The sequence below is a fragment of the Sus scrofa genome, chromosome 3 (assembly GCF_054392235.1).
Source record: "Sus scrofa isolate SSC_HxYL_T2T_F1_AM1 chromosome 3, Sscrofa_HxYL_maternal_Yorkshire_Landrace_v2.0, whole genome shotgun sequence".
Taxonomy (NCBI): Eukaryota; Metazoa; Chordata; class Mammalia; order Artiodactyla; family Suidae; genus Sus; species Sus scrofa.
The window spans coordinates 89705810-89719711 of NC_139385.1; the positions used below are offsets into that span (position 1 = coordinate 89705810).

The 13902-nt window shown below is 43.0% G+C and overlaps 1 long non-coding RNA gene across 3 annotated transcripts in view; it reads left to right on the forward strand.

Annotated features, from left to right (window-relative positions):
- Window positions 1–13902, forward strand: part of LOC146404767 (uncharacterized) — a 166730-nt gene that overhangs the window by 51706 nt on the left and 101122 nt on the right. For 2 of the 3 annotated variants that reach the window (XR_014841811.1, XR_014841813.1), the window contains exon 2: window positions 1863–2004. This is a non-coding gene — a long non-coding RNA (uncharacterized LOC146404767). Of the gene's footprint in view, window positions 1–1862; window positions 2005–4052; window positions 4220–13902 lie in introns of all 3 variants that reach the window. The other variant, XR_014841812.1, reaches the window with a different exon arrangement.

A 13902-nucleotide genomic window follows, 5' to 3' on the forward strand; every position in this document is an offset into this window, starting at 1 on the left:
GGTGCTAATACCTCCAGAGCTTTCTTATACAAAGCTTCCTCTGGCTGGGAGGAACAATGGGAAATGGAACTGATATCCATTTCGTTCCAACCCAACTCATTCCCAGGCTCACCCTAGCCATCCTGGGGTCATTCCTGATGTCACATTACAAGGTCATTCCAGGCAAAGGCCAGAAAGGAGAACACTGGAAGACATCCATATTCCTGTGATGACACTTGTCCAGGTAACGCAGTATCTTGATTAGACAGTCCATTTGGTGAGACAGAATTCATCATGATTTACACGGCACCTGGGCTGCTCTACTGTAGGGAGCTGTGTACCTGCCTGCCATTGCCACCAGGCTGTGGAGGCATGGACCCTGGAGGTAAGGAGCATGTCCGCTTCATCATCGTACCCTCAGGGTTGGCACAAGTGGGTTCTCAGTAAAGCATCTCTGGCCCACAGCTTCTGTGAGAGAAGGGTTTTGGCTTCTTGGGTAGGACAGCTGCTGTCTTTAGGTTTTGATTTCCCACCACAGTTCACTACCAACTCAGAATTTCTTTGCTTTCTACCTCTAGTTGCAAATTTCTTACAAAAACAGGTCTGGGAGTCCTGTTCTGATGTTAGGGCTGGGGAAGCCAGCCCTTGTGTGGTGGGGTGCTGGCGAGTACCTGCTGTGGATGATAAACTGGGTTCTGACACTGTTTTCCTGTCACCTCCTCCATCTTTTTTCCCATCTCCCTCTGCCTCCTTATTCACACTTATTCTGTGGGACAGGAGAGAAGCCAAGTGGTCCTAGTATCCCCAGGCTTCGATCCTGTTTCGCAGGTATCAAGTAGAGACCCTGCCTTTGAGAAAACCAACTTAGGATTCAGCTTAGTCTGGCCCTGTAAATCGACAAGGGAGAGAAAACCTATCACAAGTCTCTCATCATTGAGAGAAGTGGAAGTTGAGACAAGTGTCATCACAGGAATATGGATGTCTTCCGGTGTACTCCTTTCTGGCCTTTGCCTGGAATGACCTTGTAATGTGGCATCAGGGATGACTCCAGGATGGCTAGGGTGAGCCTGGGAATGAGTTGGGTTGGAACAAAATGGATATCAGTTCCATTTCCCATTGTTCCTCCCAGCCAGAGGAAGCTTTGTATAAGACGGCTCTGGTCATATTAGCACCTAGTTAATCGTCTTGATCCGCAAATTGGCCCTCAGGTTGATCCGTGTCTAATATCATGAAAGACACGCAATATCATCATTATCTAACTGTAAATGACACTGTCAAATTGATACAAAAATCTATTCAGAAAAACAATTCAGGTTCTTTCATCAACATATGTCACTCTTTTGGGAACAGCTGTAATTAATTATTATATTTTCCTCTCCAGTTTTGTTCTAGTCTTCAAATGACTTTGTACAGCACTGTTCTGGATTTCTTAATTCTTCTGACCCCTGCCACATCTGGGGCTGTGGTGGTGTTCAGTGGTGGGGCAGCTGCAACATTAAAAATTCAAGGCAGGGCCCATGATCGGGTTTCATAAGAAACCATGAATCTAAGCTGTTGGTCAGCATATCTTAGCAGAGCAAGTCTTTTGAGATCCAGGGTCAACTATGAAGGAGTAGAATTGAAGAAGTTAGGAAATGACATTTAATAATGATAAAAGGATCTTTCTATGAAAGTTATAGGAAAGTGGGTTTGGGGTTAACACAAAGAAGAGTTTATCCTAGTGGATGTCATCCAAGACTGGTGGAGGTAGTAGGCTTTTTTTTGTTGACAGAGGCTGAGCGGAAGTGTGATGACAGTCAGAGGTTCTCATACTTGTTGGAAAGTTGGATGGGATGAACTCTACAGCCCTTTGTGCTGAACTTAAGTTTTTACTCTGCTTTCAGCTGATGGAATAAACCTAGCCTGGCAATGTCACCTCTCCTGGACTCCATTTTATCACTGCTGAGTTGGAAAGAGGGAACAATTGTCAGAGCCCTTGCTGGCCACTGCGGGTGCACCCCAGACCATTAGCCTTGGACCTGAAAGGTAAGTAAGCATAGTTCTGGGAGTTGGACCTCTAGATCCATCAACTACATCTGATGACTCGGAAGTTCCTTCAATCCTCAACATTGGAGACCAGCAAGGCTGGTTTGTCTTGTTCTAATTATTATTTAGGTGACTATTTGGCTCAGTCGTGAGCAAGGTTTAAATCAAGTCAGACCTGTTAATTGAATCAAAGTTATATAATCATATTTGGGCATTTAAATGCAAACCAATTATGTTGGAGCCCAAGCATCTCATACAAAGGGAGGGAGTTCTATTAAGTGTCATGAACGTATGCTAATACGCAGAGCCTAACCCCTAAAGTGGAGGGTGGAGCACTTCAGGACACTCCTGTTTCGATGGGGTTTTTGTAATAGTTATTGCTCTGGTATATTCTGGCAAGATGCTGGAAACATCTCAAACAAGTATGACATTGATGTTACCCTAACCTGTCAAACCCATTGCATCTGAAACATGTCTTTCCATAGTATTTGGCTTGGTTTATAAATGCATTATCAAAATCTGTAGGAGACATTTACAAGGAGTCTTCCCTTGGCCTTTCTGGCCATCCCCATTCCCTCCCCCTCTCCCTTGACAAGCAGATGCCAAAGGTCCCATCGGGCATTCTGTTTGGTCACTTTCTAGTTTCCAGTCTCAGTCCGCAAGCCTCCAAATCTTGCACTCCTCAAATATTAGCCCCCTCTGCAAAGAGAAAGGAAAACAGGGAGTGGTCAGTAGAGAAGTCACTGGGGAGTAGATGGGGCACTACTAACATAAGCAACACACTAGGAAGAAGGCATCAGACTCGGGTTTGAAGTGTTTGTCCCTAAATTCGTGAGTCTCATTCAGGTGTAAGAGCCTTGAGGGGACCTCTAGCCCAGAGGCTCCTCACATTTTCTTGGAGGGTGAGGAACCAGTTGCCTGGTCTCTGTCCAGTGTTAAGAACTCAGCTGGCAGGCTTTGTCAAGATCACTCAGCCTGAAAAACAACCGGATGCTATCACTGGAGATGACACAGTCCCAGAAGAACACTTCAAGTGTTCTGGGGAGAGTTTCATCTTTACCACCATCTTGGTTAGGGAACCCTTGCAGCCTTGGAATTGCAGAAGTTAGGGAGGGGCTGCTCACTAGAGGTGGGACCTTGCTGCAGACGTCATTGTAAACCCAGAGCTGAAGTGTGTTACATATGGGCAGTGCCAACTAAAAAAAAATGCACATTTTAAAAGTTGGGAGTTATTGAGCAGATAAAACTGGGACACAGCATCTCAGATAACTCTGAGAGACTGCTCTGAAGAGGGAGGGAGAGGCAGGGAGCCAGGATATGTAGAATTTTTGCAACAAAGACCAGGTAGTTGCAACATCAAAAGATTACTGTTGGAGTTCCCGTCGTGGCTCAGTGGCTAACGATCCGACTAGGAACCACGAGGTTTCAGGTTCAATCCCTGACCTTGCTCAGTGGGTTAAGGATCCGGCATTGCCGTCAGCTGTGATGTAGGTCGCAGACGCGGCTCGGATCTGGCGTTGCTGTGGCTTTGGCAAAGGCCGGTGGCTACAGCTCCAATTAGACCCCTAGCCTGGGAACCTCCATATGCCACGAGTGCAGCCCTAAAAAGGCAAAAAGACCAAAAAAAAAAAAAAAGTTACTGTTAATAAAAGAACACCAGATATCGCAAGTTAAGGAATTTAGAGCTCTTCTATGTTTGGGAAGATGCAAGAGTCTGGGCTCACTGAAGTCATTCCTTTGTCATGCACCTCTGCTTTCTGGGGCCAATATCCTGTGTTTGCTCATCCTCAGTTTCCTTAGGGTGTACTGTCGGGAGTGGCTGCAGTGGCTGAGGACTGCAGCATCCTTTGTTTACTGATATGGCAGGAGGCATTTCTAGTTCACAGCAGGTATGCAAGCATGTCCCAAATCGGCCTCTGGCCAGAGGACACTGACTTCAGGTGGACAAAATGAAAGGGCAGGCTGATTTTTTTTTTTCAAATAGGCTTCATTAGACCCACAGAGGACTTAACCCTAAACCTGACTTTGGAATACCCTTTTCTTGCCAGGAATTATATTACCTGATTCTATCTGGAACTGAAGGTTTTGATAGACTTTGGTGTGGCTTCTCAGTCGATTGAGAGTCAGCTATCAAGGACCGTATTTATTCTGGATCAGCCCTTCACAGCCCCTTCCCCTTAGGGCATCTGTGACACAAGCAAGTCCATGACATCTGGTAAGGCTGGCAGAACTATTAACTTTAGGCAGAAATGTGGGTGTTAGCACATCAGAGTAGATGTGAGAAAACATTCCAAACCAACCCTTCCACACTGGGAGCCCAGTCCCTAAGAAAGAATTGAGATAAGGGCAACCGTCTCACCTCTGAGAGGGCAGTGCAGGGTAAAGGCCATGCCTGCTGTGAGCAGAGCTCAGGGAATAGGGAGGCTCAGCTGGGCCCTGCTCATTCACTAGATGAACTTCCACAAACGCTACTCTGGAGACAAGGGCACGTGAAGCAGGAAAGAACACCATCCCTGCCCTGAACTCCGGGATGGTGGCTGTAAGCCCCCAAGATGCCTGCAGAGCTGAATGGTGGCCCCCATGTTGCTTGGCTAGAGGATAATGGACTCAGGCCGAAACTTGTTTGCAACATTCACCCAGAGGACTCTGACCAGGAGCTATTTTCAGATGACACAGATCTCCAAAAGGCACTTGCCTACTGCCTGCGACACTTCTAAGAATGACTCTTGCCACATGACAGTAGTGACAAGTAGAGCTTTCCTCCAGTGACGTCACGGAGAATTCTAAACTGCCCAAGAAAGAAGAGGCTATAACTGGGAATAAAAACTTCCCAGTGTATCCTTCTTAAAATCTCAGATCTGTAGGTGTAAAAAGAAACCTCAGAACAATGAGCATCATGAAAAGAAAAAGAAAAATACTTTTTGAGTTATGAAATCTGGTTGTTATCATTGCTAGTTTAAAATAAATGGTGCTGCTTCAGTTTCTAAAACAGAGGATGGCCAGATTCAGAGTTGGAAGTATCTAGGTGGTTGTTTGGGAGCAGGTGTTTCAAGGAAGCTTAGAGAAGAACACTGGGGCCATAGTTTGGTAGTCACTTTCCCAGCAGTGCTCTGAGATCTTGGGTTTCATAAAAGATAATCATCATTTCTCCTTTTAAGGAAAGTTGAACCTAATTGTAGTTTTTCCTTCCTCTAACTCCTTACTTCTTAATCGTATCGATTCTTCAAGACCCAGCTCAAATACCACCTCCTTTCATGAGCCTTCCATGATTGACCCTAGTTGGAATTTCCCTGTCCCTCCTTTAATTCCCATGGTACTTTATCTACACCTCTCTGATGGCCATCTTTCACCATCTATAAAGTGAGTTAACACACTTGTTTTATATTAATACATTTCAAAAGACTGAAATCTTATAAGATTTGAACACAATGGAATTAAATTAAAAGTTAATAGAATACCTAGATAATTCTAACTAATTGAGTATTAAATAACATACTTCTAAATAACCATGGGTTAAAGAAGAAATTTTAAGAGAAATTAGAAAATATTTCGGAGTTCCCGTCATGGCGCAGTGGTTAACAAATCCGACTAGGAACCATGAGGTTGCGGGTTCGGTCCCTGCCCTTGCTCAGTGGGTTAAGGATCTGGCGTTGCCGTGAGCTGTGGTGTAGGTTGCAGACACGGCTCGGATCCTGCGTTGCTGTGGCTCTGGCATAGGCCGGTGGCTACAGCTCCGATTAGACCCCTAGCCTGGGAACCTCCATATGCCGCGGGAGCGGCCCAAGAAATGGCAAAAAGACAAAAAAAAAAAAAAAAAGAAAATATTTCAATTGAATGATAATAAAAAAGTCATTTCAAAATTCGTAGGGTGCAGGTAAATCAGTGCTTAAAGAAAAATTAATAGCACCAACCTGATCATATTAGTAAGGAAGAAAGGTTTAAAATTAATTATCCAAGTTTCCACTTTAAAAAGAAAAACTGTCAGAAAGAGAAAGACAAATACCATATGATATCACTTATATCTGAAATCTAACATACAGCACAGAAGTTCCTGTCATGGCTCAGCGGTTAACGAACCTGACTAGCATCCCTGAGGACGCAGGTTTGATCCCTGGCCTCACTCAGTGGGTTAAGGATCTGGTGTTGCAATGTGGTGTAGGTTGCAGATGCAGCAGCTCAAATCTGGTGTTTCTGTGGCTATGGTGTAGGCTGGCGGCTATAGCTCCGATTCGACCCCTAGCCTGGGAACATTCGTATGCCGCGGGTGCAGCCCTAAAAAGACAAAAAGGCAAAATAATAATAATAATAATATGCAGCACAAATGAACCTTTCCACAGAAAAGAAAATCATGGACATGGAGAACAGACTTCTTGTTGCCAAGGGGGAGGGAGTGGGATGGATTGAGAATTTGGGATTAATAGATGCAAACGATTACCTTTGCAACGGATAAGCAATAAGATCCTACTGTATAGCACTGGGGACTATATCCAGTCACTTATGATGGAGCATGATAATGTGAGAAAAAAGAATGTGTACATGTATATGTGACTGGGTCATCTTGCTGTATAGTAGAAAATTGGCAGAACACTCTAAACCAGCTATAATGGAAAAAATAAAAATCATTATAAAATAAAGAAATTAAAAAAGAAAAAGAAAAACTAACAAAGGCATTAAACCCAAAGAAAGTAGGAGTTCCCATCGTGGCACAGTGGTTAACAAATCTGACTAGGAACCATGAGGTTTCGGGTTCGATCCCTGGCCTTGCTCAGCGGGTTAACGATCCAGCGTTGCCGTGAGCTCCTGGGATCCTCCATATGCTGGGAGAGCGGCCCAAGAAAAGGCAAAAAGACAAACAAAGGAACAAAAAAAAGAAAGTAGAAAAAAATAAATAAGTGTAAAAACAGAAATCAATATATTGGAAAAGAAACTGTAGGATTTTTTAAACAAACTTGAAAATTCATTCTTTAAAAAGTTTCATAAAAATTTTAAACCCCTAGCAAAATTGATCAATTAAAAAAAAGGGAGAAAAAAAAAATTAAGAGTTCCCTCCGTGGCTCAGCAGTTAACAAACCTGACTCCAATCCATGAGGATTCCAGTTTGATCCCTGGCCTTGTTCAGTGGGATAAGGATCTGGTGTTGCCGTAAGCTGTGGTGTAGGTCGAGGACTCGGCTTGAATCCCACATTGCTGTGTCTGTGGCAGACAGCTGCAGCTCTGGTTCGACCCCTAGCTTGGGAACTTCCATATGCCATATGCCAAATGTAATTTGTAAGTGGAAGGAGGGATAGCATTACCAATTCTACAGGCATTATAATGGTAATAAGGGAGTAATATGAGCAACTGTATGCAAATAAAGTCAATAACTTAGGTGAAATGAACAAATTCTTTGAAAAATACAACTTACCAAAATTGACACAGAAGAAACAGAAAATCTAAATAATCTATATTTTATAAAGAAATTGAATCATTATAAGAAGCTCGCCACAAAGAAAACTCTATGCCTAGATTTCAGTTGTGAATTAGATTCATTTAAGGAAAAAAATAGTATAAATCTTGCATAAATTCTCTCAAAAGGGAGAAGGAAAAGTTTTCAAATTCATTTTATGAGATCAGTATAACCCAAATATCAAGACCTGAAAAGACATCTAAGGAAATGAAATGGCAGATAAATACACCTGTGAACATAGATACAAAAATCCTGAGCAAAATATAAGCAAATGATATTCAGCGATATGTAAAAATAATAATGCATTGTGACCAAGTGGAATTTATATCAGGAATGTATGTAAAATTCATAAAACCCCTCTTTAGTAAATTTTCTTCAAAATTTTAAATGTTATAGACGTATTTTAGTATATTGGTTTCTAGCATCTGTTAAGAATCAATCTCTGGAGTACATAAAACCTCTTTTACTATTTTTGTAATTTCCTGTGTCTGTAATTATTTCAAAATAAAGAATAAAAACCAAACTAATGAAAAACAACAACCAAGTTCAAGAATACCATAACAGGTCTTTATTGCAAAATTGTTCTTGAATTAAGTATTGCATTTCTTGCTGAAATCAACTCTATTACAAAATTTAGAAACCATTTAGCATTTGAAATATCTGCATATTGAGCAATACCTATACACATATGAAATAATATTATTTTCCCCAAATATGTTCTTTTTCTTTATTTGCCACATTTAATCCTATTTTATTTTATTTTATTTTATTTTATTTTATTTTATTTTATTTTATTTTTTAGGGCTGCACCCATGGCATATGAAAGTTCCAAGGCTGGGGTGGAATCACAGCTACAGCCACTGTACTACACCACAGCCACAGCAACTCGGGATCCGAGCCGCCTCTGTGACCTACACAACCGCTCATGGCAACTCCAGATCCCTGACCCACTGCACAAGGCCAGGGGTCGAACCCATATCCTCATGGCTACTAGTCAGGTTCGTTTCCACTGTGCCCCAGTGGGAACTCCTAATCCTAGTTTTAAATGCCTTTTAATTTCAAAATTGTCCTATCTTTGGAAGGTAAAATCTGAAAATTTAATATTTTATTTCTTGTTTAAAAATAATATTCAAGCCATAGCTCAGAGGGGGGAGCTCTGAATGGGTTGCAGCTCACTGACTTCTGTAAAAGAGGCTCCAGCACAGTACCCCCCACGTTCCCCTCTGAACTAGCCACCTGCAGTGGCAGTGTCACTGTGATCTGGTGTCAGTGGAGTTGAGGGAGAGAGGCAGGAGATGGGACTGGGCCCTGTATTTGTGGCCAAGGAGTTGGACTTCATACTCCAGGCCAAAGAAAGTCATTAAGGCTTTTTTTTTTTTTTTTTTTTTTTTTTTTTTGGTCTTTTTGTCTTTTGTCTTTTTGTCTTTTGTTGTTGTTGTTGCTATTTCTTGGGCCGCTCCCGTGGCATATGGAGGTTCCCAGGCTAGGGGTTGAATCGGAGCTGTAGCCACCGGCCTACGCCAGAGCCACAGCAACGCGGGATCCGAGCCGCGTCTGCAACCTGCACCACAACTCACGGCAACGCCGGATCCTTAACCCACTGAGCAAGGGCAGGGACCGAACCCGCAACCTCATGGTTCCTAGTCGGATTCGTTAACCACTGCGCCACGACGGGAACTCCCATTAAGGCTTTTTAATACAGAGAAACACTATTAATCTCTGTTTAGGAAGATACCGAATTTCATCTAATTTACCTGACTGTATAACCTACCACCATTATTTTAAGTACCTCTAAGAAAGGAAAGTGCAGCTCAAAGAGATTAAGTCACTTGCCTAAAGTCACACAGGTAGAAACTAGACTTTGAACTCAGGTAGTCCATCTCCTGAGCCAGCACTCTTTCGTGCCACGTTACTGTTCACACTCACGAAAGGATAAGGAGGCTGCCAGTGCTCGCTATAGGGATGTCAGATGGGATGAGGTCATCTATGCCTAGCACAGGAGCAATTTGTTAAGGGAGCGGTGTGGTGGGCAGAAGATGGACTGCAGCCGGCTGTGGAGGGACGTGGTGTGAGGAAGTAGGAATGCTGTTATGGACTCTTTCATGAGGAGCGGCAATTAAAAGGAGTGGGTGGTTTGATCCTTTCTCCCTCCTTCCTTCCCTTCCTCCTTTTCTCCCTCCCTCCCTTCCTTTCTTTTTTAAGATGGGGAGGGCCTTGGGCAGGCTTGTTGGTTGAGGAGAGGGAGCCAGAGTGGAAAGGAAATAACCAGGCCCAGGAAATCTTCAGAGATAACAGGAATGGGATCTGGAGTGAAGGCAAAGCCTTGATGAGACAGGGGACACATCCTCTTAGGCTGAACACAGGAACCCAGGGCTGTTTGGAGATACTGGTTAAGTTTATGGAAGCAGGAGGTTGAGGGTTTCGTATGCTATTTTCTTGGCAGAACAAGTGGTGAGGCCATTACCTGAGAGTGAGGGAAGAAAGAAGCCCTGGAGGACAAGGTGCTTTGGTATGATGACTATGGAAAACGAGAAAGAAAGGGACAAGGAAAGGAGCTAGATCCCACATTCCCCTAGGAATGTCCTCTAAGACTTTAGCCATGTTTTGCATTTCCAACTAATTCCACAAAGCAGTCTCTGCCCACAAATGCCTGACTAATCCTGGCCCATCTCATCCTGAGAGGAACAGTCCACGCCTCACTTGTGGGAGTAGCTTAGGAACATGCTTGGCTGGTGCCATAGCATTAGCGGAAAGCAGATTTGGTTCCTTTCTCTAGGAGCAGTGATTAGAAAAGAGTGGAGGCTCTAGATTCCTAGATTGAATCCTGGCTCCAGTATGCACCAGCTGTGTGACTTCAAGTAAGTGATTTAACCTCTCTGTGCTTCAGCTCCTCATCTGTACAAGAGGGATAAAAATACTGCCTCTCTTTTAGCATTATTGTGAAGATTAAGTGAGGTTATATAAATGAAACCTCCTAGAACTATGCCAGGCACCTAAGCACTCAAAAACATTAGCTATTATTATGAGATCTTATTCTGATCTCTTATCCTGATTAGCCTTGAAAGAGGCAGAAAAAGGTCTGGCTGAGGCTGTAATTGGCCAATAACTCATGGGAAGTCTCTAGAAGTCATTACTTTTTTCAATCAGCTAATGTAGGCTTTTCTCTAGCAAGCATCCTAGCAACAATTATCTGCCAGAAATAAAGAAGGAAATGTTCAAATTCACTTCTAAGGACTAATCATGTTCTTGATAACACCTAAGATGCCTGTAGTCAAGTATCAGGGCTCCAAAAAGTTAGTCCTGGGAAGCTTTGAGGAAAGTTGACCTTTTTCTTATTTCCTTCAGCCAGGGCTTGCCTGGAAATCTTACCATTTTGCGAGTTCATATATTGTATTTGTCGACTCTTCCAGGTACAAGTTACAGGTGAAAAAAAAAAAGAAAAAAGAAATTGCTTTAGCAAAACAGGGCATTCATATATAACTGACAAGCCAGGAGTGCGTTGGTTGATATTCAGACTTAGCTAGATCCAATAGCTAGTGTGATGTCGTCAGCCCTCAGTCTTTCCACAGTCTTTGGCTCTTTTTTTTCTGTTGCCTTTCTTCAGGTAGGTTACAGTAGCTCCTGTAGCTCCGCACTCAAAGATTCTCAGTTTCAAGAATTACAGAAAGAAAGGGTGTTTTCCTGGTTATTCTAGAAAATATTCTAGAATTAACTCTGAATTTACCAATGTGGGCCATATGTTCATCCTCAAACCAGTTGCTAGTGCCAGGGCCATGAAATACACTGATTAGCTATTCTGCATGGAAAGAAACCAACAGGTGTGCCCAGACATGAACACCCTGTTCAGGGTCATTGCACCTGGCAGCATGGCCCAGCACTACAGGTAGACTGCCTTGATGGAAACAACAGATTTTCAGGTGACATTCTCGCTTTACCCACCTCCCAGTAGCTATTCTGACCTGAGCCTCACCCGCATGAGCCCTGAGAGGCAATGCAAGTTTCTTCTTCTCTTGACACTATGTATAAAAATACTGGGCTGCCCACAGTTGTCTCTGTCCCTGAAACGTAAGCATGTGCAAAACAGACACTGTCAGCACCCCAAAAAAATTTCCCTGGGCTTTAACCAGTGTGTGAACGCTACCCAGATCTCTGACTACGCCAGGGCTTTCTATCGCACCCAGAGCCTGCTCTGTCTGGCTAATGACAGGCCAGAAGTTCCAGAGAACTAATATTCCCCAAGCATCAGAGCAGCCCTCCAGCAGTGGTTGATGGTAGTTGGTGTAGAAGTGGCTGCTCAGGTGGGATAACTCTGAGGTGATCTTGCTGTATAGACTACTATTGTCCGGGGGATTAAGCTCCAGTTAGCCTCAGAGGTAATTGACTTTGAAATGTTTCCTTCATGGATGCTTTCCTTTCCTCACTTCTGTTCTTGTTTTTCCTTCCAGAAAAACTGTTTGCACCTGAATTTTTGTGTCAGGGTCTTTTTTTCTGAGATGATCAAAGCAAAACAAGGTCTGCTGTTCATGTGCATGCTTACCCTGTCATAAAGATCATTTCTTGTTTGGTCTGTCCAACACCTCCTTTCCCGCTGAGAAAAATGCCCTCCTCATTGGGGATGCCTTTCCTCCTTCCCAAGAACTATATGGTCCAAATGGAAGCTGTCTCCTACATGATTCCACCATCTTGGCCTCAGTGATTGGTCTAGGACATGAACAAGTAATCCAATCAGATTCTCTTCAGAGAATTTTTGAATTGTAATAAAGAGAAAAGGACCAGAGCTTCTTAGGCCTGCCAAGAAGTAACTCATCATGTCTAAGAGTGATGTTTGTAATCCTAGACTCTGTTTTGAGTCTGGTAGATCTAACATTAGTACACAGGGAAGCTGAGGATTCTCTCATGTCTGTGTGCACCAGCTGCATCATGAGTGGACCCTTCATCTGAGGGACACATTGCCAGAAAACAGAGGTCTCCATGCTGGCCACACACCACTGTAATGCTCATCCTAGTACACAGCACAGTACCAGACCCCGGGTAGACGCTTAGTGTTTGTGGAATGCATGAATATGGACAATGACATGTTTCAGATGAACAATCACCTTGAGTTCTAGAGAAGTATCATCACTTTCAGGGAAATGGCCTGAGAGTAGTCAGGCTGGTGCCCTCAGGGGAGGTCTTTTCTCCTGGTCTTCATACAGCAAGAACTAATTGTTATATATGAAAATCCCTTGGATGTTGTGACAGGGTACAGCCTGATTCATAAGAAAGCAAAGTGGCCTTAGGAATAAAAAGTCATAAATCTCACTCCTGAAAGTTTATTCAAAAGAAAAAACACACATACATAACAGAGTTAATCAAGATGATATGAATGAAAAAGGAATTGAGGGAAAGAAATTCCTCTCCATAACACATAAGAGCAGACCCCAAGCTTCTCCTTGGACCCCCAAGTGTTGTGAAAACTGTTCTGCCTGAGAAAGGTGGAAAACATGTTTGGACACTAGAGGGGAGATGGCAGAAAGTGAAGCATCCTGTGTTGGAATCTTCTCCTGTGACAGCTCAAATCCTCACTTTGTAAATTAACTTTTTTTTTTCTTTTATTGGAATATGGTTGATTTACAATACTGTGTAGTTTCAGGTGTACAGTGAAGTAATTGGTTATACATACAAATGTATATGTATTTATAGTCTTTTTTCTTTTATGACCTCACCCACAGCATATGGAAGTTCCTGGCCCAGGGACTGAATCACAGCCACAGCTCTGACCTATGCAGCAGCTGCAGCAACACTGGGTCCTTTAACCCACTGCATGCAGCTGGGGATCAAACCCAAACCTCCACAATTACCTGAGCCGCTGCAATTGGATTCTTAACCCAATGCACCACAGTAGGAACTCTTTATTCTTTTGAAAAATGCTTTTCCATTATTATTTATTACAAGATATTGAAGATAGAGAGTTACCGATGTGGTTCAGTGGTAACAAACCCCACTAGTATCCATGAGGACACAGGTTTGATCCCTGGCCTTGTTCAGTGGGCTAAGGATCCTGCATTGCTGTGAGCTGTGGTGTAGGTTGCAGACACGGCTCTGATCCCGTGTTACTGGGCTGTGGTGTAGGCTGGCACCTATAGCTCTAATTTGACCCCTAGCCTGGGAACTTCCATGTGCTGCTGGTGCAGCCCTAAAAAGACAAAAAAATAAAAAAAATTTAAAAAGATAATGAATATAATTCTCTGTGCTATACCGTAAATCCTTGTCATTTATCTGTTTTATGTTTGGTAGTGTGTATCGGTTAGTCCCATACTTTCAATTTATCCCTCCCCTACTACATAAGTTAACTTTTTAATTGAAGTAGAGCATAAAATAAACTGCACAAGTTAGGGGTGAGCTATGTGACGTATTTTTACAAAGTAAACACACTTGTATTTTTGCAAAGTAACCACCTCATAGATCAAGAT